The sequence below is a fragment of the Poromitra crassiceps genome (genome assembly GCF_964638095.1).
Source record: "Poromitra crassiceps genome assembly, chromosome: 11".
NCBI classification, from domain to species: domain Eukaryota; kingdom Metazoa; phylum Chordata; class Actinopteri; order Beryciformes; family Melamphaidae; genus Poromitra; species Poromitra crassiceps.
In genome coordinates, this window is record NC_139643.1 from 22,510,226 (window position 1) to 22,535,752 (window position 25,527).

General features: G+C 44.0%; 1 pseudogene across 1 annotated transcript in view; it reads left to right on the plus strand.

Annotated features, from left to right (window-relative positions):
• The window catches only part of LOC310785533 (autotaxin-like), a 131,817-nt pseudogene that overhangs the window by 15,727 nt on the left and 90,563 nt on the right, over positions 1-25,527 (plus strand). Inside the window, exons 6-15 of the transcript XR_014554075.1 lie at positions 299-396; positions 3,712-3,791; positions 3,989-4,108; positions 5,158-5,226; positions 8,124-8,189; positions 9,910-9,982; positions 10,317-10,425; positions 11,973-12,098; positions 14,018-14,049; positions 15,194-15,321. The product of XR_014554075.1 is annotated as an autotaxin-like (transcript). The remainder of the gene's footprint in view (positions 1-298; positions 397-3,711; positions 3,792-3,988; positions 4,109-5,157; positions 5,227-8,123; positions 8,190-9,909; positions 9,983-10,316; positions 10,426-11,972; positions 12,099-14,017; positions 14,050-15,193; positions 15,322-25,527) is intronic.

Consider the following 25,527-nt stretch of genomic DNA (forward strand, 5'->3'; position numbering starts at 1 on the left):
TAGTGGCTTAGTGAGGTAACTTCAGGTTTAACCCTGGGTTTAACCCTCCAGTGTGTGTTTCTCTCAGTGTTATTAGCCCTCCAGTGTGTGTTTCTCTCAGTGTTATTAACCCTCCAGTGTGTGTTTCTCTCAGTGTTATTAACCCTCCAGTGTGTGTTTCTCTCAGTGTTATTAACCCTCCAGTGTGTGTTTCTCTCGGTGTTATTAACCCTCCAGTGTGTGTTTCTCTCAGTGTTATTAACCCTCCAGTGTGTGTTTCTCTCAGTGTTATTAACCCTCCAGTGTGTGTTTCTCTCAGCTTCATCCGCCCGCCCCTCATCATGCTGTCAGTGGACGGCTTCAGAGCCTCCTACCTGAAGAAAGGCAAAGCTGTCATCCCCAACATAGAGAAACTCAGTAAGTCTTCATATCCTCCATCCTACAACTGCTTCACCTAAATACACTTAGAGTGATTGTAGAAGCTTGAAAAAATTGGAAATCTGGTTAGAGATATTCTTAATGTTCATATTGTACAGTTGGAGCCAGAGGTGGAATCGACTCAACTTGCTGAAGCCTCCGGTCAATCTCAAGTTTTGAGTCTACTGTCATTAATGTCAAGTGACTCTTAAAGGAACACTCCGCCCATTTTCAACCAATTTTGTATCATTAGAACATCAGTAGTATATCAGAAAACTGTAAACGGTTTTGAGGTCTGTCATTTAATTTGACAGTTATTGAGTGTTAAAGTGTGGACCAGTGACATCACTGGTCCACACCATGGACCTAATATAAGATGGACTGGGCATTCGTCCCGTTCAGTGAAGCCGCTGCATGTTAGATCGCCGCTCTGGCAGTTGAATCCGGTATTAGGTCACAAGGCCCGCCTCCCCATGTTAGTGGATGGGAAAATCACAACCGAAATAATCACAGTATACGTCAGATAATTTTTTTACAAAGGTGGTTTGTATCATTTTAGATCATTATCATGCTAATGCCTGTGCAAGTGGTCATTTTTCTGATCAGTTTGTTTTTAAGTAGTTATTTGACATAATAAAAAAGGGATAAAAATGGATGATTGACAGCTGTGGCAGCCAGTCTCAAGCCGTCATTGGCTGGACAGGCTCTTCACATTATAGATCTATCGTCATAGACAAGACACACAGCTTCATCGTTATCTACGCTGCCTGGAGGTCGGGGTGGCTCTGCTGGGTGTGTGGGGCCGGGAGATGGGCTCTTAGCCTGGGTAGTGCAGGCCTGGAGGTCGGGGTGGCTCATGGGTTGGCTGTGCTGGCTACCAGACATATCAATGGGAGTGCAATAAAAATAACTTTGTTTTGAGAAAGGTGCGCAAGGAATTAACGTTGGTTGGGGACTGAAGTAAGTTCAGAAAATATGTGTTTTACGAGTTACTCCAGCTACGTTATAGGTACACAATGGTTTTAACATGCAGGCTAGCAATGGTGTTAGCCGCTGTTTTTCATTATCTATCGGCTTAATATTACTATAACTTAACAACCGATAACGATAGCTGGAATAACACAATAATACACATATTTTCAGAACTGACCAGGTTGTCCAACTGACAGGAAATGTGTTTTATAACGTTAACCCCCGTCCCGGGTATATGGATGAGGCCTAGTAGTACACAAGCACCGTTAGCTCATCGCTAACGGGTTAGCATTACATACACACAGACGTTTTATTTTTTGTAGGCTATTAAAGCAACAAACGTTTTTATATGCATATCTGGGGGAAATGCTTTGACGGTGGGGATGTTCGTTCTTCACAAGCTCCTCTCTTAGTAACGATATACCAGGCAATAGACCAGGCAGCCTGGCTCACACACTCACTGGGTTAATGTTAGGTTGGGCTGCCCACACACTGTACCGGGGAGGTACAACAACGTAGCCTCACGGTTAGATTTGTTAAACCAACATTTGCGCCAAAAGAAATGTAATCATAAAGTTAATCAAAATGCCACGGAAACATTAGGCTAATCAACACAGAGCTGTTCATCCGAGAATTTCCCCCAGTGAGAGGCTGAGAGCCAAGCAGCCCTGGCTCCTCTTCCAGGCTGAGAGGCTCCTCTTGCGGAGGTCTGGCTGATACAACTCAATCTCCGACAACGGAGAACGTTACAGGCGGCACTACCCACAACACTATACCAGCAAACAACGTTGCGCAATGCGTAAAGGTTAGATTTGTAAAACCAACATTTGCTCCAAAAGGAATTAAATCATAAAGTTAATCAAAATGCCACGAAAACATTAGGCTAGCTTAGTCAACACAGCAATCCCCCCAGTGAGGCTGAAGGTGAGTGAGGCCTGCCTCCACTTCCGGCCCGCGCTGAGAGCGCTGAGAGCCAATGCTGAGAGCACTCAGCAGCAGCCCGGAGGTCTGAAATCTCCGACAACCAAAATCTGATTTTTGTACAGGCGTTATTTTGATAAACTGATCTCATAGTGGGAATCTTCCTGGTTACTTTTGGCGAGACAAAAAATATTACAACTTAAAGTGTCATATTTACAGAGCTAGACTGTATATAAATACACAACGCACTGTGCGCATTCTAGAAACAGCAGCTCTACATAAGAAAGTTCAGAGGGGCGTGGAGCTCTCAGAGGTTCTAAATCAAGGGCGCTACTGCGCAGACTCTGGTTCACTGATCTGGCCGGATTTTGGCTTCAATAAAACATACAGGGAAGAGATAGGGACACTCTCTCCATTCATATATCTCAGTGGTCCACACTAACTCAAATGAATAACTCATTAACTCAAATCAACTCTCAAACTGTAAACGGTCATTCATCTAGGCTGACAGTTATTGAGACTTGATTTGAGTTAATGAGTTATTAATTTGAGTTAGTGTGGACCAGTGATGTCACTGGTCCACACTTTAACGCTCAATAACTGTCAAATTAAATGACAGACTTCAAAACAGTTTACAGTTTTCTGATATACTACTGATGTTCTAATGATACAAAGCTGGTTGAAAATGGGCGGAGTGTTCCTTTAAGTCTAAATGTAGAACAGTCAGCAAGTCAAGTCAGAATGAATCAAATGATACAAACTTGGTAAGAGCATCATGAGTTTGAATTCTATAATCAGTTTCAACGTTAATAAACTAAATCATTCCATACGGGTCCGGGGGATCGAACCGACAACCTTCCGGTCACATGCTCGCTTCTCTAACCTTTAGGGCACCACTGTCCACTTTTGTCATTTGGCACTTTCATTTGGCTCAGTAAATCTTCCCTGTCCTTGTTTCACATGTTCTGAACTGTGTCCTCGGCAGCAATGTGAACTGTCTCATACAAACCCTGGAAGTAAGTCAATGGCTTGTAGGGCAAAAACTGATTCCTGCCAATTTAAACAGACACATGTTTACATTCCCTCATGACTCACCTGCTGCTGCCACCTGGACATCATCCAGACTCAGATTAGGATTAGTGGAGATAATCAAATCAAACATCACTATCAGAGAGAGCCTGTATTCAATATTAAAAAGTATTTTTAAACCAATGAAGAAAAACAAACTCTCATTGGGGTGATGTTGAAATGTTGCAGATCAGCCCATTTGAATTCAGATTGGATGATTGAATAACATTTTGAGTTTGATTTTAAATAACATTTTTTACAGAGTTGTGGTTTTTACCAGCTGGATTTGAGTAATTTAAATCTTCTTACACTTGTCAGGATAATAATTCATGGATTTATATTTTCCCCGCTCAGGAACGTGTGGGACATCGGCACCTTACATGCGGCCAGTCTACCCATCCAAGACCTTCCCCAACTTATATACCCTCGCCACTGTAAGTCACCCAGCCAGGGTCATGTGTCTTATATACACTCGCCACTGTAAGTCACCCAGCCAGGGTCATTTGTCTTTATTGTTCTGCCTGCTCTGATAATACACTTGAATTGATATCTGACAATGCAACGTACTGGTAGGGTCACAGTGCCGACTGACTGCTCCTCTGCTCTGCTCTGTGTTCTGCTGTCTCTGCAGGGTCTTTACCCAGAGTCCCATGGCATTGTGGGAAACAACATGCACGACCCGGTGTTTGATGCCAACTTCAACCTCCGAGGCAGAGAGAAGCTCAACCACCGCTGGTGGGGCGGCCAGCCTGTGAGTGTCCATATCTGATGTATAGGCAACGGTAACCAGTGGTCATAATGTGCAGTGAGTACACCCCAAAGCTTTAAGACAGTGGTTCTCAAACTTTTTCCACATCAAGGACCCCTAAAGCTGACACAAATTAGACCACGGACCCCCGTTTGGCCCAGGGTCCCCCATCTGATAAGATTTGAATTTTTAGCTTTTAGTTGTTTTAGTACAGAAAGTGTAGGAAACCCGTGACCAAAAAACAGTCATACTGTACATTCTGTCATTCTATTACTTATGGATGGTATTACAGTGAAAATACGTTGTCCCCCTTTTTGCTGGGGACCCCCTGGAACCCCTTCAAGGACCCCTGGGGGCCCCCGGACCCCACTTGGAGAATTACTGCCTTAAGATATGCTCTAGTGACAGATGCTAGCCCATATGGCTTTTAGTCTCCTTGTTAGCGTGTCCACCTGTGACCTGCCATGCCGAAGGTTGCGAGTTTGATTGCCAGCGAAGACTGTCAACGCAACGCAATTGGTGCTGTGACTCGACTGGAGTGAGGTTTAGGGGATGAGTGTAGTGGTAGCCAGCGGTCGTGCTGTGCAGAGAGTAAACCTCCCTCCTGATGTCTTAAGAGACACTCTAGCGACTAACTTTAGCCTCCTTGCTGGAGTGTCTGCCTCCCATGCTAGAGGTTCCCGGTTCGATCCCCAGCTGTGGGGGAGACATACAACAGGTTAAATGGTAAAATAGTAAATAGCCAACATTATATAGGGATTTTATCCAAACAATAAGTAGGTACATTCACCCATGGCTGCAAGCTGCCACGCATGGTGCTGGCACAGCCATCGGGAGCAATTTAGGGTTCAGTATCTTGCCCAAGGACACTTCGACAGGCAGACTGGAGGAGGTGGGGATCGAACCACAGCCCTCTTTTATCCAAAGCAATTAGTGTACAACCCACTCTACCTCCCGAGTTACAGCCGCCCTGTAGGTTCCATATATCCATATCTGTATCTGGACGTGGTTTGTGATTGGAAGGAAATATGAATGTTTTCTATGTGTTCTAGATCTGGATCACAGCAGAGAAACAAGGAGTGAAAGCAGGAACCTTCTTCTGGCCTTGGTGAGTCGACACAGTAAAGCTACAGACAGACTTCACAGCTCCATAATGTTAGTCTGCAACACTTCTATCTGTAAGGCCAATGAATAAAGAGAGCCAGAAGCATCAATAGGTTTGGAGGCTAACAATTCAGATGATTGTATGTCAGTGTTTTGGTCTCTAAGAACCTTCTCAACAAATTCTAGATACAAGGAAATCACAATAAATCATGGTGCACTACAGTACATGCATCCTAACAATTCTCTGCTGATAATAGGCCGAAAGACGGGTGTTGGTTGAGAATGCAAGCTGCTCTTGCAATATTTTTGGGGAATTGTTGATCTGGCAAAAACTGTGATTGCAAAATCCCAGTTTCCTAGACGCATGAGAAAATTCCCATGAAGCACCAACACTGAGAGCGATGAATCAGAGACAGATATATATATATATATATATATATATTTTTTTTTTTTTATGCCTCCGCTGGCGATAGCCAGGTCGGAGGCATTATGGATCCGGGTTGTCCGTCCGTACGTCCGTCCTCCGTCCGTACGTCCGTCCGTCCGTACGATGTTCGTTAACGCAATATCTCAGGAACGCCTTGACGGAATTTCATCAAATTTGCCTCAAACATTGACTTAGGGCCTGTGTCCACCTAGCGTCTTTTTCCGACGTTAAACGCTGGAAGTACGCTGGGAAACGCTGATCTCGGCGCACAATATAACAAGGAAGCAGTCTGAAACTAACGTTAGCTCAGTGCGGTAGTAGCTTGATAGCTGACAGCTAACATTAGCAAACAACACACATACAGTGATTTAGCTCAACACTCACCAGAAATATTAAGTGTCTAGCCAATCTGCTCCCACAATTGAGCGTTTCTGTCTCTGTTGCGATAGTTTTTTCATATGATTAGTTGCCAGAAAAGGAGCACCCAACACCAACGTCTTTCTGAAAAGTTAAAATAATTTCAGCTGGAAGCGCTGGGAGTCGGGCGCACAAAAACACCAGAGCGCTCTGAAAATAAACGCAGCGCACTTTCTCTAGACGTCCGTGTGCGCTCGCATACGCTCTCCCCCCATTGGAAACAATTGAAAATAGACGCCGGAGCTGATGAAAAGACGCTAGGTGGACACAGGCCCTTAGACTCAAGGATGATCTGATTAGATTTTGGTGGTCAAAGGTCAAAGGTTAAGGTCACTGTGACCTCTCGAACGCCATTTTCAAGCTTGTTAGCGCAACATCTCAGGAAGGCCTTGACGGAATTTCATCAAATTTGCCTCAAACATCGACTTGGACTCAAGGATGAACTGATTAGATTTTCGTGGTCAAAGATCAAGGTCACTTTGACCTCACGAATGCCATTCCCAAGTTCGTTAAAGCGATATCTCAAGAACGGCTTGATGGAATTTCTGCCAATTTGGCTCAAACGTCGACTTGGGCGCAAGGATGAACGGATTACATTTTCGTGGTCAAAGGTCAAGGTCACTGGGACCTCTCCAACGCCATTTTCAAGCTTGTTAACGCCATATCTCAGGAATGCCTTGACGGAATTTCATCAAATTTGCCTCAAACATTAACTTGGCCTCAAGGATGAACTGATTAGATTTTGGTGGTCAAACTTCAAGGTCACTGTGACCTCACAAACGCCATTCCCAAGCTCTGTAACGCAACATCTCAGGAGCGCCTTGACGGAATTTCTTCCAATTTGTCTCAAATGGTGATTTGGACTCAAGAATGAACTAATGGCGGAGGCATAAGTCCGCGTTGCGGTCGTTCTAGTTTTCAAAACTAATTCAAACATTCATAATGGACAAAATTGTTGATCTTATAACTTCAGTATATGGGTTTAATCAAGAGCCAAATGACTCAAAAGTTGAAGCTAGGGAAGGCGGAGGTGAGGGACATCGATTACTTCTCCATCATTCCAGGAGAGTCAGCTATTATTATGATACTGAAACTGAGCATCAAGAGAAGGACAAAAAGATACAGTATGTGCTGGATCAAAGAACAAAAAGATACAGTATGTACTGGATCAAAGAACATATCAAATGAAATGCTACATATTGATACTGAAACGGATGCTTTCTTTAAGAGCACTTTGGGTAGTCAGTCACCCAGACACACTTACAAGAGTCTACATCAGTGCAGCCGTTTGAAACATAACACTCCAACAACTCAGGCAAGTACACTGACATATTCCACCTTTTCTCAAAACATAGCTCACTTCTTTATAATCCTCTGACCAAAGAAACATGCAAAAATGTAAGTCGTTTTGGACAATGGGCAGATTTTTCTGTGCTTGTATCTCTGTTTCTATTGCAAATGGTGATATATATCTAAACAATAAACATATAACAATAACAATAAACATAAGAATAAACATATAACAATAACAATAAACATGTAACAATTATTACCAAACATTTCAGAAAAGGCGTTTAAAACATTTCCAAATACAGTACGTCCTTACACTTTCTGAAATCATTTGCATATCCATGACCTAAGAAGCACGAGGGTGAAGAGAGGCTGCTCTCTCGTCACGTCCTGACTGACTGACAATGATCCTAACACACACACACACTCACACACACACACACACACACACACACACACACACACACACACACACACACACACACACACACACACACACACACGCCACACACACACACACACACACACACACACACACACACACACACACACACACACACACACACACACACACACACGCAACAATACCCCTACACAACCAATCACAACGGAGGCCATTGAAGGCTGAAGCAGCCGAAACACCAGCCTGTTTAGCTAGTGACACATGAGAGCCTGGTGTCAACTCGGGCTCCTGGTCCGCTCGAGTCAGGAAGGAGTGGACATCATCACATCACAAACCATCTCTGTAAGCGTTGATCACTCTGTGTTGTGTGCCTGCAGGGTGATTCCCCTGGAGAGGAGGATCTTGACCATTCTGCGCTGGCTGCACCTGCCTGACGACGAGAGGTGCGTCTCTGTCCTCTGGGCTTTAATATCACACATGCCTGTTGCTCTGTTTTCTAAGAACGATCTGGCCAATCAGTGCCTGTGTGGGCGGGACTAAAGTTTGACCCATTCCAAATAGAGAGCCGCAGGGATGACGTATTTTTGTAGGCTGAATGCGGAAGTCCCGAACTTCCTGGTTCTTCACTGTTTCTGTCTATGGGATTTTTGAATGGGTTTTTGGCGTGATGCTTCAAATAATGTCTGTGGGCAACGCAAGTTTAATCAAACGCGAACCAAGGTTCAGCGGGATAATCTTCACACATGAGGACCACTTTCATGAGTTTTGAAGCGTAACTGCGAGCCCTAGAGGTAAAAAGCTCCTGCTAAGCTAATCCAGAACTACACACAGTGTCGCATAGGCTTCCACGCATTGATTGTGATTGAAGGCGCGAGAGAAAGAATTTCTGCGTTCACTCGTGATGACGTATAATATCCGCGTCGACATTGTAGTCTCATTTAGCCGTTTGCTAGCTAGCCACCCTTTTAACGGCACATAAAAGCTTCAAAACTCATAAAAGTGGTCTTCATGTGTGAAGATGATATTACTAAACACTGGTTCGCGTTTGATTAAGCCAGCGTTGCCCAGAGAGATTATTAGAAGCATCGCGCCAAAAACCCATTCAAAACTCCCATAGGCGAAAACTGTGAAGAACCAGGGCTGTTAGCATCGATGATTTCCGGACTCGTTACTGCGGCTCTCTATAAACAGTTTTTCATTGAATATTTGTTGACATCACTTCCTTAAAGGTGCTACATGTATATCATTCATTCATTTGAAGACATTAGTTTGATGACTGTAACAATGAGTAAATTAAATGGATTGTATTTATAGATTGCTGTTCTAGTCTATTGACTACTCAAAGCGCCTTACATTAAATACCTCACATTCAGCCATTCACACACCGATGCTAAGGCGCTAACTAGCTTGTCAGGAGCGGTTAGGGGTTCAGTGTCTTGCTCAAGGACACTTCAACACGCTGCCAGGTTGAGACCGGCCTCGAACCAGGAACCTTCCCAGACGACAGCTGGAAACACAGTAAATCACCACCGTATCAGATTAATAAACAGAATATAACTGACTAAAAGTATATTCTGAAGTAGGTATGATAAGAAAACAAGATAAAACCAATTGCTGAGCTTGTTATCCGTGAAAGTGCACAGCTCAACTCTGTCCAAGACCGACCCAGCGACTAAAAAAAACGTTATCTGTAGCAGAGACACTCACTCACTGACACTCTGACTAAATATACAACAGGCAGCAGCTCTTAACCCATTTAAAACCAATTATAATCTAAGAAAAGCAGGGCCGTATCTAGGAGTTTTAACTGGAGGGGCCAGAGGGGGGCACTGCTAACTTGGACGGGGGGGGGGGGGGGGGGGGGGGTCATAATCATATAAATGAGTGAACTGTATCAATGTATGTGTACCCAAGTTTGAATATGTTGATATCAATTAATGGAATAAATTATTACACACAGGACAAGGTTTCTACTATTGCAAGAAGTCATTGACTATTTGAAAATGTAATTTAAATTATTTAATCTATTTAAAACACTCTGGACTGGATGTGAAATATCTGGAAAAAAATTAAACCTAACATGGACACCTGTTACTCTTGTTTCTGTCTAAAAGGGCGCCTTGGTCACTGAACACATATTTGTTGTCTCTGTGTTCTCTCCAGGCCTTACGTCTACGCTGTCCACTCAGAGCAGCCGGACACCTTCGGACATCGTCTGGGACCGCTCAGCAGCGAGGTGTGTGTGCGTGTGTGTGTCTCTGTGTTGTGCCTGTGTGTGTGTGCACGTGTGTGTGTGTGTGTGTGTGTGTGTGTGTGTGTGTAAGCTTGTCTGTGTGTGTGTGTGTGTGTGTGTGTGTGTGTGTGTGTGTGTGTGTAGGTGTGTGTGTGTGAGAGTGTGTGTGTGTGTGCGTGCACCAAAATGTCCATATGTCTGTACAAGTGCATGTTTGTGTTAAAGCAAACACACTGACCTGAGGCTAGAAAAGACAACGTCAAGGTTTTAAGTTTGATTCCAACTCTGCACATTTGTCTTTTTCTGTCTTCCTGTCTTCCTGTCTTCCGTCGCTCAGCTGGACAATCCTCTGAGGGAGATCGACAACATCATCGGCCACCTGATGAACGGCCTGAAGCAGATGAACCTGCACCGCTGTGTGAACGTCATCATCGTTGGAGACCACGGTAACACTTCTCAACAACTTTCCTTTGAGCCACATCCCTCTAGTCAAGTACATTTGATTTACTTTGTCCCATCTGCTGTAAGTGTGTTGTGTGACAACACGTTCTCACTCCCAAGTCGTACTATAGCCCCGCTTTGTCACACACCTTGCTTTGTGACAACACGTTCTCACTCCCAAGTCGTACTATAGCCCTGCTTTGTCACACACCTTGTGCGTTGGAGGTAACGTGCTCCATGCGCTCCAGTACCGTTGTGCCATTGTGCATTATGGAACACACCACGGGAAGACTGTTAAACCGGCACTGTGGGGTTACGCAGCGGTCAAATTACTCCCCGCAACTCCACAGGCTGGATTTAGGAAACGAGATAGCTCACCTGGGCACTAGGGAGACATACCCCCAGTGCCACCAGTGTCACAGGCCAGAATCGAACCCAGGACCTTCTTGATGTAAGGCGAGAGTGCGAGGCAAGAACGCTACCACCAAGCCCCGAACCCAAAACCAGGGAGAGAGAGGATCCCCTCTTCCCAACTTGTTCTGGACGACGAGCCCGACGGCGTACTTGACCTTTACCTGAACCCACAGGTGCAGAGGGCTTTTTAACGGTCCGCCTGTGGTGCGTTCCTTAAAACGCACAAGGCCTCGGGGAGTGTTACCTCAAACGCACACGGCTCGGGGCTCTGCTACGAGTTTGGAGTGAAAACAGGCTGGTTGTGACCTTGGTGCTTCTCATTACATAAAGGATAATAATGTACATTCAGCGGGTCATTATCCTGAAATACATGTAAACCCCCGACAAGGTGATCAGGACCCCGACGCAAAGCGGAGACCAGCAGGTGTCGCAAGTGAGCCAAAATAACCGTTAAATTAACGCACTTCTTTCTGCAGATTGACATGACTGGACGTGGTCTTCCAGAGCCTCAGAACGACGTGCGTAGCAATGGTCTGTTCAACCTTGCACCGGTCTGTCATACAGAAATAACAGACTGTAGAATGCCGTGATGGACCAATCATAATCAAGTAGTAGTCAACTAAGCCATGTTATAATTGTTGTTAATAACATCAGTGATTGAGAAATGTAAGTTCATTCTACTGTATGTTACTCTGGATAAGTCTCAACAAAAATATGCAGAAAAATGTTAATTTGTAAAGAGTCAAGAGAAACCTTGTATTAAAGGGCTGGTATAGTTTGCTTTTCCCTATGACGTGAAAATGATTGATAAATATGAGTCATTTATTCTCTAGTGCCACTCTCCCACCACAGAGTTACAGGTGGTTTTGGGGCCTGTGCTCTGGTCTCTCCCACCACAGAGTTACAGGTGATTTTGGGGCCTGTGCTCTGGTTAGCTGGCTGCACTTGAACGCTCCTGCGTGTGGTCTGTTGCCCTGGAGGTATGCATGTATTTTTTTGGCAGCCTAGTTTTAGATGAAACCACGCCCTGAACTCGTTTCATTGGTCGCTGCGACTGCTTCTTCCTGAAGTTGTGCGGCAGGAGGAGGTTAGCTGGCTGCACTTGACCCTTCTCTGTGGTTTGTGTTTGGCCCTGCAGGTATGGAGGAGGCACACTGCGACCGCACAGAGTTCCTCAGCAGCTACCCTCTCAACATAGACGAGATCTCTCTGATCCCCGGCTCGCTGGGCAGGATCCGCGCGCAGGACCCCCGCTCCACCACATGTAAGGCTGGTCCTGGATCTGCTGCTGGTCACCAGAATAAAATGTCAGCAATGTACATTTCTGCAATCCATGGATATGTAGAATATCACGTTTCTGAACCAAAAATACATGACATATGTATATCTATAGAATGTGATATTGAAATAGCGCGGTGGCCAGTAAGGGTGTTGTGGTCAGGGTGGATGGAGGGCGTGATCACTTGCCTCATAGAGGGCCGTGTTCGATCTCCACACGTTTCCAAAGTGTACATTTCAATCGTATAAGTCAGCCTAAACCAAGCCATGACCATAACCCTAACCCTTAACCAAGTTGTTTTACTTGCCTAAACATAACCTACGTTGTTAAAATAGTTTATTTGCAGTTAACGTTGGAAAGGCAGTGAGCTTCTTTTTTTTATTTCAAATTTACATTGAGATTGTAGGTTTGCAGAAATATAAAATGCCATGTTTTAGAAACATAAAAGGCAGACGTTTAGTAAATTACATTGAGATGGTATGTACTGTATCCGTGGACTGCAGAAACCTACTACAATGCAATATATTTTTATTATTCTGGCGATTGGGTTGGCCACCCTGCTTCTGTGTTGCCGTAATAATGATGATGAAATTTGGCAATTTTGCACCTATATATAATTAGTAATAATAATAATAATAATAATAATAATGAATTGTATTTATAGCACACTTTCAAATCAAAACTGACATCTCAAGGTGCTTCACAAGAGAAAGTACAAGCACACTGAATAAAAAATAAATAAATAAAATAAAAACACTTAAATAGAGGATTAAAAACAGTCCCTAGTCGAACGCAGCGTGAAAAAGGTGGGTCTTTAGGCTGCTTTTGAAGGCAGCCTAATTAGTCTCTTAGTCCACGCCCAAGACGGGGGTAAACACAAACTCCTGTCCAATCCTGGCGTTCTCCTATGTCACGTGCATGGTTGCGTGTTGCACCAAAATATCGTATATACGGAAGATGAACACTCCAACTTACTTCTTGACAGCTAGATCCACATTTTTCTTCTCGCCAATTCTCAATGGCTTCCTTGTTTTGCTCAGGAGTACAAAACAACTTTAACTGGCGAACTTAACTTGTTTTCTGCGCAGCCCACCACACAACAGCTTTTAGCTATGTTTAATTCAAGGATAATGACGCTGCTGTGTGGAAATGAACGGAGCTCTTCCCCTGTGATGGGCGTGGCCTATTACATGCAGTGTACACTGCGTAATGCGTCATCATTCAGAAACCACGCCCAAGACGGGGGAAAACACAAACTCCTGTCCAATCCTGGCGTTCTCCTATGTCACGTGCATGCTTGCGTGTTGCACCAAAAGATCGTATATACGGAAGATGAACACTCCAACTTACTTCCACACAACAGCTTTTAGCTATGTTTAATTCAAGGAAAATGACGCTGGTGTGTGGAAATGAACGGAGCTCTTCCCCTGTGATGGGCGTGGCCTATTACATGCAGTGTCTCTATACATTCAGAGAATAAGCACCAGGCAACTACATGGACCCAGAAATGCAAAGTACATCACCAATAGCTGTTTTAACACTCAGGGATGGACTCAGGGGAGTCCCTAGATGACAAAATGTCATGTCAAATTTAGACTGGACCTTCCATACTTCCACATAGATCCTGAAAAACAAACTGTATGCAATGATGTTTCTCTCCATAATGGATCTAAACTTTAAAGCATGTTGGAAATTAACTTTGCATCACAGCTTTATTTGCAGCAAGTTTGCTGAAACCTTGTCTCTCTGCAGTAGAAACAGGCTGTCCTGATGTCAGCTTCAGTGTTCTCCAGGAGTCTTCTGCTGATTTCAGCAGTAAAGCAGCTGACACATCGATGTCAGCATTTCTAATGAAAGAGGATCTTGCAGATTAACATCACAACATTGTTTCCCCTTTTCTCCAGATGACCCCAAAATTGTGGTTGCAAACCTTACCGTAAGTACTAGAAGAACATACACACACACAGACACACACACACACACACACACACACACACGCACACACACACACACACACACACACGCACAGACGCACGCACGCACGCACGCACGCACACACACACACACACACACACACACACACACACACACACACACACACACACACACACACACACACACACACACACACACTCATTATTATTATTATTATTACAGCATTATTATTATTATTATTATTATTATTATTATTATTATTATTTTTTCATGTTTCCCCCCCCAATTCAGTTGAGTTTCAGTTAGTTTCATTCATTCAGTTTGCTAATTTCAGTTCGATTTTATTTTTTTATTTTTTATTTTTTTTATTAGTTTCAGTGATTGATTGATTGATTATAATATGTGGGGTGAGGTATTTGTCAGAGGCAAGATGTAAGAAGTTCAGAATAGATATTACAATACAAACACAACACTTTGTGAAGGCAGTCTATATGACTCAAAGTCATGTACAGCAGTCGGTTGTCAAAGTTTTTCACGTCAAGGACCCCTAAACTGACACAAATTAGACCCCATAAGATTTTGTCCCATAGTGCCCCCCGTCTGATAAGATTTTTTGCTTTTAGATGTTTTATTACAGAAAGAGTATGAAAACCATGACCAAAATAGTCATACATTCTTTCACTGTGTTACTTATGAATGAAATTATAGTGAAAATAAATTATTTCCCTTTTTGCTGGATGCCTGCTGGAACACTCAAGGACCCCTGGGGGTCTCTGGACTCCACTTAGAGAACGATAACCATGTCGACATCCCAGTCTCAATAAATATGCACCAATGCCTCCTTATGCTTGTTGTGTTGACACATTTGATCAATTAACTAAAACTACTTTTTTTTCTTTTTTCTTTTTAAGTACACTGAAGTCTATTTTTTAAATCTGGGTCATCAGAGTTTTTCCTGTCAGAGTTCTCTGTGTGCAGTGCAGTGTGTTTGCATGTGTGTGCGCGTGTGTGCGTGTGTGTGCCAGTGCGTGCGTTTGCGTGCGCGTGTGTGTGCGTGCGGGCAGGGGTGTGTGTGTGTGTGCGGGCGTGTGTGTGTGTTTGGGCTCGGGTCATTCACCTCTTGTCGCTCTATGCTGTTATTTCAGTGTAAAATGCCGACGCAGCACTTTAAGCCCTACCTGAAGCAACACCTGCCCAAGAGGCTTCACTACGCAAACAACCGGCGGATAGAAGACGTGCATCTGCTGATGGAGAGGAAGTGGCACATCGCCAGGTAAGCCATCGCTTATTGATTAAAGCTGATATACACGTAGCATTTCAAAATCAATCAATCATCACGCGGTTGATTTTGACAGATTAGTTTAAGTAGGACCGCGGGGGTGGGGGGTCAACCGCCCTACCGGCCCATGTGCAGTAGGGGGCGCCACCCACGGAGCTACTTTTTCCATTATAGCCCAATTTCCGAGTGACCGTGAATACCTCGAAGCTGTGAGACAGTGGGTGTGTTCCGATCAGCAAGTAGTTCCTATAGTGGACAGCACAGGGTCTGCAGCCATGTTACTTAACATGGCTGAAGACCCTGTGCTGTCCACTTCACTGGGAACTTGTACATCAGGCTACAATGGATTCCATGTGATTTTTGCTGGATTGGATCCAAGCTGCCACCTGCTGGATGAAAACATCACTGGTAAGCTGTTTCATAATTAGTATTTGTGATGACATAGGCTTGGCATGGTTGGTGCTTGTGTTGTAGACCGCTGTGTCTGCTGGTTATTTCAGGGGTTCCCAAACTGAAGAATGCTGCGGCCCACTTTGAGATCTGAAAATCTTCCGGGGCCCACACAACCATTTAATCACAACTCTGATCAACACACAAGACTAAGATGATGTATTTCCCCATATGTTTTTTATATTATATATATTTTTTATTTCAGAGCATGTGAACTTGGGCATAAGGGAAATTAATAATTCATCCACATACAAAAAACATTTAAAGGTCCTGTCCGTAAGTTTGGCCGGAAAATAAATGTTCACAACGAGTTTTCTATTACCAATGAGTGAATGCGCCGTTCCGTAACTTAAAAAACGAGCCCAGCCGCGTCTCTCCCATTGCAAAGATATTGCAGGATTTTCATGCTGGTCGCAGGTTATACTTTCCCGGCAATTGGGCGGGTGTGACGTGCTGCGTGTTCACGAGCCTGTCCTCATTACCGTCTTGTGTGAAGTAATGCAACAGTCGCAAATATGCCTAACGTTACTACCATTATGCTTATGGTCATGGAACATTGTTTGACTGACTGCAGTTAGCTACGGTGGTTAGCTGCGGTGGTGAGACTGCCTATTATAACGTTAGCTTGATGCTTTACGCGGCTAACTAATAGATTTAGCTATATTTATAGAAATTACCACCCAGCCCCACTAATAACGTTACCGTCTTGTGTTGATAATGAATGTAACAGTCGTAAATATGCCTAACATTACTGTCTGTTATGCTTATGGAACATTGTTTGACTGTTCAGTTTGGTCAACTATTAGACGGTACCGGGGGAGAAGGCTCTGACTGCAGTTAGCTGCAGTGGGACTGCACATTATTATAAGGTTAGCTTGATGTTAATTGCGGCTAACTAATATTGATTTACATTTATAGAAATTACCACCCAGGTCCACTAATAATGTTACCATCTTGTGTGGATAATGAATGTAACAGTCGTAAATATGCCTAACGTTACTGTTATGCTTATGGAATATTGTTTGACTGTTCAGTTTGGTCAACTCCAGGCATTACAGCGTACCGTACAATACAAGGGAAGCAGGATAGTTCCTGGCTCACGGTAACATGAATATCCTTATCCATTTCCCCACAGCCAATGCAAGCCAAAACACGACCAAATATGGCACAATAATGTCATAATTCATCCAGAATCCTTCCTGGGCATCTCGAGGCGATAAATTGTCCAGGTTGCCGTTTTCAAGTGACTTTTATGAGTTAACGTAACAAAGCAACCAACAGTCTGCTTTTGCCATGCAGCTGCGAGTATGGTGCCCGCGCGTCATCTCGTTCACACGCTGCCTGCAGTTACTCTAACAGCGGTGTCAGTAATAGTTAGAACTTACGGATAGGACCTTTAATCAAAATACCCAAAAGCACATTGCCAACATTTTCTGCCCCCTTACTCATCAGAAGTATTTGCATACATAACACATTTGTTGAGACAAAATGTGATGAGCAACAACAAGAAATCAATCCACAAGCTATCAATGCTAGGCTATGAAAAATGCTACCGATAGCCGATGTGTTTAGAAGAGCATTGTCACGTTGTCCAGACAGTCTAGATCTTGCTATAGCATCGCGTTATATTTAACATGCTGTGTGGCGAGAGGGGGAGGCTCACTTCTAAAAGTCTGTACGCTACGTGTGTTCATGTGCTTTGGTGCGACAATATAACAGCATCTCATGTTCAGTTTAACATTATTAGTATCTTATCTTATCAACGTTACTCCGAGCCGATGGTGAGCAGGGGCGGGGCTTGCGATGACATCGTGCATCGGCGATGTCAAAGGGTGGCGATTGGACAATCTGACTGAGGTCAAGATCGCGCAGCTCTACAGGAGGAGCAGCCCTGCTGCTGCTGCTCAGCACTACATGCTTGGAGCCCTAATAACTTGTACATGCAAAACAGTTTGATAGCAAAGTCATTTTGGTCTCATTTGTCAAGCTTTCAAAACAGATCCCAACACTACACAGCCATCTATCAACAAAACAGATCCCAACACTACACAGCCCTCTATCAACAAAACAGATCCCAACACTACACAGCCCTCTATCAACAAAACAGATCCCAACACTACACAGCCCTCTATCAACAAAACAGATCCCAACACTACACATCCCTCTATCAACAAAACAGATCCCAACACACAGCCCTCTATCAACTAAACAGATCCCAACACTACACAGCCCTCTATCAACAAAACAGGTCCCAACACTACACAGCCCTCTATCAACAAAACAGATCCCAACACACAGCCCTCTATCAACAAAACAGATCCCAACACTACACATCCCTCTATCAACAAAACAGATCCCAACACTACACAGCCCTCTATCAACTAAACAGATCCCAACACTACACAGCCCTCTATCAACAAAACAGGTCCCAACACTACACAGCCCTCTATCAACAAAACAGATCCCAACACACAGCCCTCTATCAACAAACAGATCCCAACACTACACATCCCTCTATCAACTAAACAGATCCCAACACTACACAGCCCTCTATCAACAAAACAGATCCCAACACTACACATCCCTCTATCAACAAAACAGATCCCAACACTACACAGCCCTCTATCAACAAAACAGATCCCAACACTACACAGCCCTCTATCAACAAAACAGATCCCAACACACAGCCCTCTATCAACAAACAGATCCCAACACTACACATCCCTCTATCAACTAAACAGATCCCAACACTACACAGCCCTCTATCAACAAAACAGATCCTAACACTACACAGCCCTCTATCAACAAAACAGATCCCATCACTACACAGCCCTCTATCAACAAAACAGATCCCAACACTACACAGCCCTCTATCAACTAAACAGATCCCAACACTACACAGCCCTCTATCAACTAAACAGATCCCAACACTACACAGCCCTCTATCCACAAAACAGATCCCAACACTACACAGCCCTCTATCAACAAAACAGATCCCAACACTACACAGCCCTCTATCAACAAAACAGATCCCAACACTACACAGCCCTCTATCAACAAAGAACTTAGGAAATGTGTTTCTCACAGATCCAGAACTTTTCATCATGAGAAATGCCTTGTGTCCAGTTTCCTTGCTGATCACAGCATGATGCGTAGTCTCCATAATCATTTGGATTTTGAGCTTTTCCTCCCGGCCAGTAGCTGCAGAACAAACAACATCCTCCTTTTTAATAGACCTGCAATTATTGATTATTTTCATTTTGAAATCATGTATTGAATCTCACATCAAATCCGACTCCCACGTATGTTTTTATTCCAGTTCTTTTAGTGACTTTTTAATTCTTTGTGATAGGCATTGTGATAGAAAAAACCTAAGGAATAATGTAAAATATCTCACATTTGTGTCAGTGGTGATCCGTCCACCCACGCCCACATCCATGTCTTCATCTGTGTATGATGCAGACCAATCCAGGACTCTCCATCTTGATTCAGCTTCCTGACAAAGTCCTGATAATTTGGCAAAAGAGGCTGCAATCATTTCTCTGTTCTTAAAGAAGTTCACTGATGTGGTTCGTCTATATAACTTCTGTCTTCATCCCTGTTGCTGTTGGACCCACAGACAGTATTGTTTGTAGCTGTTGGACTCAGATACATTATTGCCTGTAGCTGTTGGACCCACAGACAGTATTGTTTGTAGCTGTTGGACTCAGATACATTATTGCCTGTTGCTGTTGGACCCACAGACAGTATTGTTTGTAGCTGTTGGACTCAGATACATTATTGCCTGTAGCTGTTGGACCCACAGACAGTATTGGCTGAGTTTCCCAACAAAGAAGCTTCTTAAGAGTTAAGAAGCTTCTTAAGGAGTTAAGAAGCTTCTTAAGGAGTTAAGAAGGCTCCAAAGAAGTGTTTCCCAAACGCCTTCTTAACAGTCGAGAAAAATAAAAAAAATAGAAGGCTCTTAAGAAGCATCTTAACTGGAGCGGCTCACTTGATGGCACTCTGAGCCCAGCAGTGGGCCACGACTCAGTGGTTGAGAAACACTGTTAACACCTAATCATGGTCATGTTAAACTTTATTAAACATTATTTATTTCAGACATGGACTGCAGTTCAAATTGCTTTATATACACAGCATACAACAAAACAGAGAAACACTACAGAATTTAAGCGACCTTGGGTTCTGTGAAAGGTGCTATATAAATCCACAACATTATAAAAGGAATCCATTCTGATTAGAGAAATATAGCCTACGGTAAAACATTTAAAACACAAGTAACCATACATACAGGGGAGATTTTCAAGTGTTCCCCAATTTTAAACACTAAAGGGTGCATGAAAGAAAGGAAAAAGGGAAAAACACAAGAGGAACAGTGGACACAAGTATCTCCTTTTGCCTGACGCGGCTGGATCTGCCAGTGTTTTGTCATTAAGAAGGTGTTAAGAAGGCTCCAGACCCTTCTTACAAAACCTTCTTAACGAAAGATCATCTTAGCGCTAAGAAGCTTTTGGGAAACGCAGCCTTCTTAACGGAGGATAATTGGAAGATAATTTTAGGCTAAGAAGCAATCGGGAAACGCGTTGGCTTCGTTGGCTTCTTACGGGAGCCTTAAGAAGGGTCAAAGAAGCTTCTTAGCGCTAAGAAGCTTTTGGGAAACGCATGCCTTCGTAAAGAAGCAATTGGGAAACGCGTTTGCTTCTTAAGGGGGCCTTAAGAAGGGTTGAATTAGCTTCTTAGCGCAAAGAAGCTTTTGGGAAACCCAGCCATTGTCTGTAGTTGTTGGACCCACAGACACTATTGTCTGTAGCTGTTGGACCCACAGACAGTATTGCCTGTAGCTGTTGGACCCACAGACAGTATTGTCTGTAGTTGTTGGCTGTAACGCAGGCGTTAAGGCACGCAAACAGGTGCGCAAGCGCAAAAAGCGGATATCGCCTGTACTGTACCAAGATAGGGCCCATAGTCTGTGATGTCACATTGAAGGCTGGTTTCACCCACGCTAAATAAAGCCTGGGTGAAACCACAGATTTGCAGGAATTTATTGTCCATGCAGAAATATTCAATTAAGGCAAAAAAATAAGTTAGGCTACTGCATGCAAAAAAAAGCACGTTTTTGCCAAAAGCTGCATGGGATTAACATAAAGTGGGCATGCAGCAAGAGGCAGCGGAGTTCACTGCTTCAACTGACACGATTGCTAAATATATATAAACACACACAGAAATACACATATAAACACACAGGCTCACATATATACATGTACGAACAAACCAAACAAGACACACACACGCACGCACGCACGCACGCACGCACGCACGCACGCACGCACACACACACACACACACACACACACACACACACACACACACACACACACACACACACACACACACACACACACACACACACACACACACACACACACCTGTTCCTCTTTGCTGTTTATGACCACCAGGTCTGATCCATTGCTTCGACAGTCCTTTAAGCTCTTCCACCAAGTCTTCTTCTCAGTAGATCTATAGTAACAACTGGAGCCAAATTGCTCCCCTCTTGGACAGGAATTCCCTTAGTGACAGATTTCAATTAATTCAATGTCAGATTGATTAGAATGTAGTATTTACTATATATATTAAATCCTATTTTACCTGCAATTCTCTCCTTCAGCTGCTTTACTTCAGTCAGTAACTGGTTTCTCTCTTGAGTCAGATCATCGTTACTGGTCTGTAACTGGTTTCTCTCTTGAGTCAGATCATCGTTACTGGTCTGTAACTGGTTTCTCTCTTCAGTCAGATTGTGGTAACTGGTGTTGAGCTGGTCTCTTTGCAGCACCAACTGGTCTCTCTCCAACATGACTGAAGAATCTGAAAACCATGACGACAAACACACCATCTCAACAACATCAAAACCTTCTGCTTCAAAGTCAAAGCAGAGCTGATCACAGCTTGTTTTGCTTAAGATCTGTTTTCACTGTTTCCATCACTGCCCACTGTTACAGTATGTACCTCTGCTGGCAGTGAAGAGGAGAAAGAAAACTATCTGTTATGGCCACATTCCACTGAGTCCGTGTTCGGTCCGTCTGCGCTGCGGCACGGCTTCGGAGCTGATACGTTTCCACTCTAATCATTGTGTCAACTCCCACCCACTCCGCTGCGTTGCGTGTCTACTCCATCCCAGCTCCGACGATCCGGAGCTCTCCGAAAAAGATACGCAAGGCTTCTATTTTTCACGGATGTCGGAGCAAAGCTGCAGCAAGTTGGGCGGAGCCAGGCATGAAATCAACAGGGCAGAGGTGCTTACAGCATTCAATATCAAGCCAGAGGACAAACATGTATGAGGAAAAGTGAATCATTGAAGTGGAAAACCACAAAATAATATATGACACGACACATCCTTTTAACAAGGACAACATCAAGCAAGTCCACCCCTCCTCTGCTTCTCCCGTTGGGAACAATGATCTTCTGCCTGTTTGTCGTTGTATTTATCCCACATACAAATTGTCTCGCGCGATTTCTCCGCGAGAACTTGTCGGTCTCGTCACTCTAGCTGTCTGGCGGAGCGGAGCCGTGACGTGCTCTGCACGCAGCCGGTTAGTGTTGGCGGAGCACGGAGCACGTAGCAAAACCGGAGCACAGCCGCAACGCAACGCAAATGCAACCAGTGGAATGCCGGCATAGAGCCATTTTGGGGCATTGTGTCCATTGATATGTGCATATGTATGAAGTCTGTGCATTTGTTCTGATTTTCCTTTTTTGACCACTAGGTGGTAGGCTGTGTGGAGTCAGGGCAAGTTAGCCAGCCTACAAGTATTCATAGTATTTCCATGATGTCCCAAGCATTTTCCGACAGATGTGGTGCTACAATACACACAGCTCATTGGCTGTTTGTGTCATTTGATTGTAATCACGTTAATTGATTACAATTACCGGTTATTTTCTGACCAAGATGGGCGTGTGGTGATGTCGCATAATACTATCAATAGATGAGGAATGATTCCACTCAGAAAAAAAAGATTCCACTCAGGTGTGTTGGGTTATTGGTTTAGAAGCAAACAGTTTTTGACCGTCATCACATGGTGGGTTTGTGTAGCTGGTCATCGAGCCGTTGTTTGTTTTCATGCAAGTTATTGAATATGTCACTGCATGTGGATCACTGTTTACAACTGACCTGTGGTGTAAATAAACACACTTGGATTATGAGTATACAGACGGTTGACCTGTGAATTATTCACAGTGGGCAGTGAGGGCCTGAAGGTTAGAGAAGCAAGCTTGTGACTGGAAGGTCATAGGTTCAGTCCCCGGGACCGGCAGGATAAATCTGGGTGGGGAAAGCGAAAAGGCAGGGCTTGCCCCTCCCTCATTACCAACACTGAGGTGCCCTTGAGCAAGGCCCTTAAATTTCCTAGCTTTATAATATTCCCTAACTATAATTATGGACTACATTGGTCCTCTAAGGTGACAAGTGTGACAAAAATGTGGGTGGGTGGTAAAAATAAATTAATTAATATTTTCTTCATCAGAAAAATCAGGGGAGGGGGGTACATTTTAAAGTCAAATGCATTAATCTGGTACACACACACACACACACACACACACACACACACACACACACACACACACACACACACACACACACACACACACACACACACACACACACACACACACACACACACACACACACACACAATACTACCAGTACACACACAATACAGTAGCAAGCAATAAAGACAACACTGCAAAATCCAATGTTCCCCACAATGCAAACAGACAGCAGTTGAAGTTGACAGTTCAAGCCAACTCCATATTGAATTTCTCAGTCTAAGGTCCTTACACATCGGGAGCATTTTTTCCGTGCGATTAATTTGCACGTCAATAATATTTTCCGAACCTATATCAGTCAATGCAACCGTGCATACCAACGCTGAAGTTTCGCTGAGCGTTATTGCGGCGTTTATTTTTTCGAACCACGTCGATTTTTCAGAAATTCGCTTCCGACGTGTACACATCTGTGGCTGTGATTGACAGGTGGGTCAAAACTCGCCTCGCAATTTCGTGCCGTATATTCGCATCGCTCTTGATGTGTAAGGACCTTTAGTCTGTGTCATTATGTACAGTGCAGCGTATCCTATAGTATTCCCATGGAGGCTATGATATGGCTAAGGCTAATAACCGTATCTCATAGGGACTCATATTGTACAGCCATTTCACCATAACGTTATCTTGTTTTATCTGGTGTAATAGAGACAGTTGGCATGTCTGGGAACGCCCACAAAATGTGTAACGGCTGGTGTGCGAGTAGGGTAAAACTGTCGATATATCTCATGGGCTGACTCACCAAAAGACGGTGCTGCGGCTCTAAACTACAGGTTTGGGGATTCTAGAGCAGAACACAAGACGTCTGCTCAGATGTGCGTTTACTGCGGTGGTTAAATCCCCGATCGTGTCTGCCTGGGCTGGGCTATCAGCTAAATTCTAACTTTGCTGAATGGATAGAACGGGGGTTTTTACCCCACCCTGACCACGCCCCCAGCCAGGCTGAGCCAGCTAACCCAGCGTCTATTGTGGGCGTTCCTAGAGCCTGTATGGGCGTTCCCAGACATGCCGACTGTCTCTATATCCTATAGGATATTATATTCCCATGGAGACTATGTTAATGGCTAGCCTGAGTTTGGTGATGTGGCTTTCCTTATCCGTGAACGACAATAGCTAACCTTATCGCCTTATCGCCTTATCGCCTATATATATATATATATTGAGGTGTTATATTCTTAACACCTTCTTATCAGACTCTTATGTCAAAAAAGCCTGAAAAGCCAGCAGTAAGCACAGAAGTAGTGGTGGTGGTAGTGGTCCGCCACTTAAAATGTCCATGCGGGAACTTCGATTAGATTTATTTTGTACATGTAGAAATGTCTTTTTGCCCTGCAGTGCACTAAAATCACCAGTGGCTCCGGGCATCTTCTGTTTTTGGTTAATGATTAAGCGACTATCTGTTAAGGAGAATGCTCAAAATGTGGAACTCTACTCACGGTACTTGGACAGGACGATGATCCGAGTCACCAGAAGGCCAACCAGGCCCAGCAGAGCCAGACTCACTGCAGCAATTCTGAAAGGCTTTCTGCTTCTCTGGACGGCTGGAAGAGACCTTTGACTGTGAGCTCCCTCTAGAGGCAAAACCAACACACATCACATTCACACTGAATTACATTAATTTGAACTCTGGAGTGTTTATTCTTACTGCTTGGTATCGTTAGTACTTTTACTGATTCTGGTGCTATTTTCGTTTCTTCTTATCGATCTGATTCTTTATGGATTGATGAAATAAGGTCAATTATGGCTCATTGACGGCATGCTACAGCAGAGTATCGCCTTAAGCTCTACTCACCTCTACTGTCTTTTGGTAGGAGCTGTTGGTTTTCCATTGTAAATAGTACCTCCTGAATGTGCCCTCCCTCATGATTAGTCGATGTGACGGTGTGACCATGACTGGTCGTCGATGCCGCGACGCCATTTGAAATTGCTCTGCTGTGAAACTGAGTCACAGTAAGAAGAGCCTTAAGCCCAATTTATGCTTCGTCTGCCGACACTTTTGAAACGGTCGCCGACAGAAATGAGGACTTGAGTCGACACTTTCAATTGTCGGCGAGCAGTGTCTGCTACCTAGTGAAATGTCTAGTGTCGCTGACTACGTCATAGTATCGCACAAGTCTGATTGGCTATATAGACGGCACGTGCTTGACTTCCTTGTTTTGG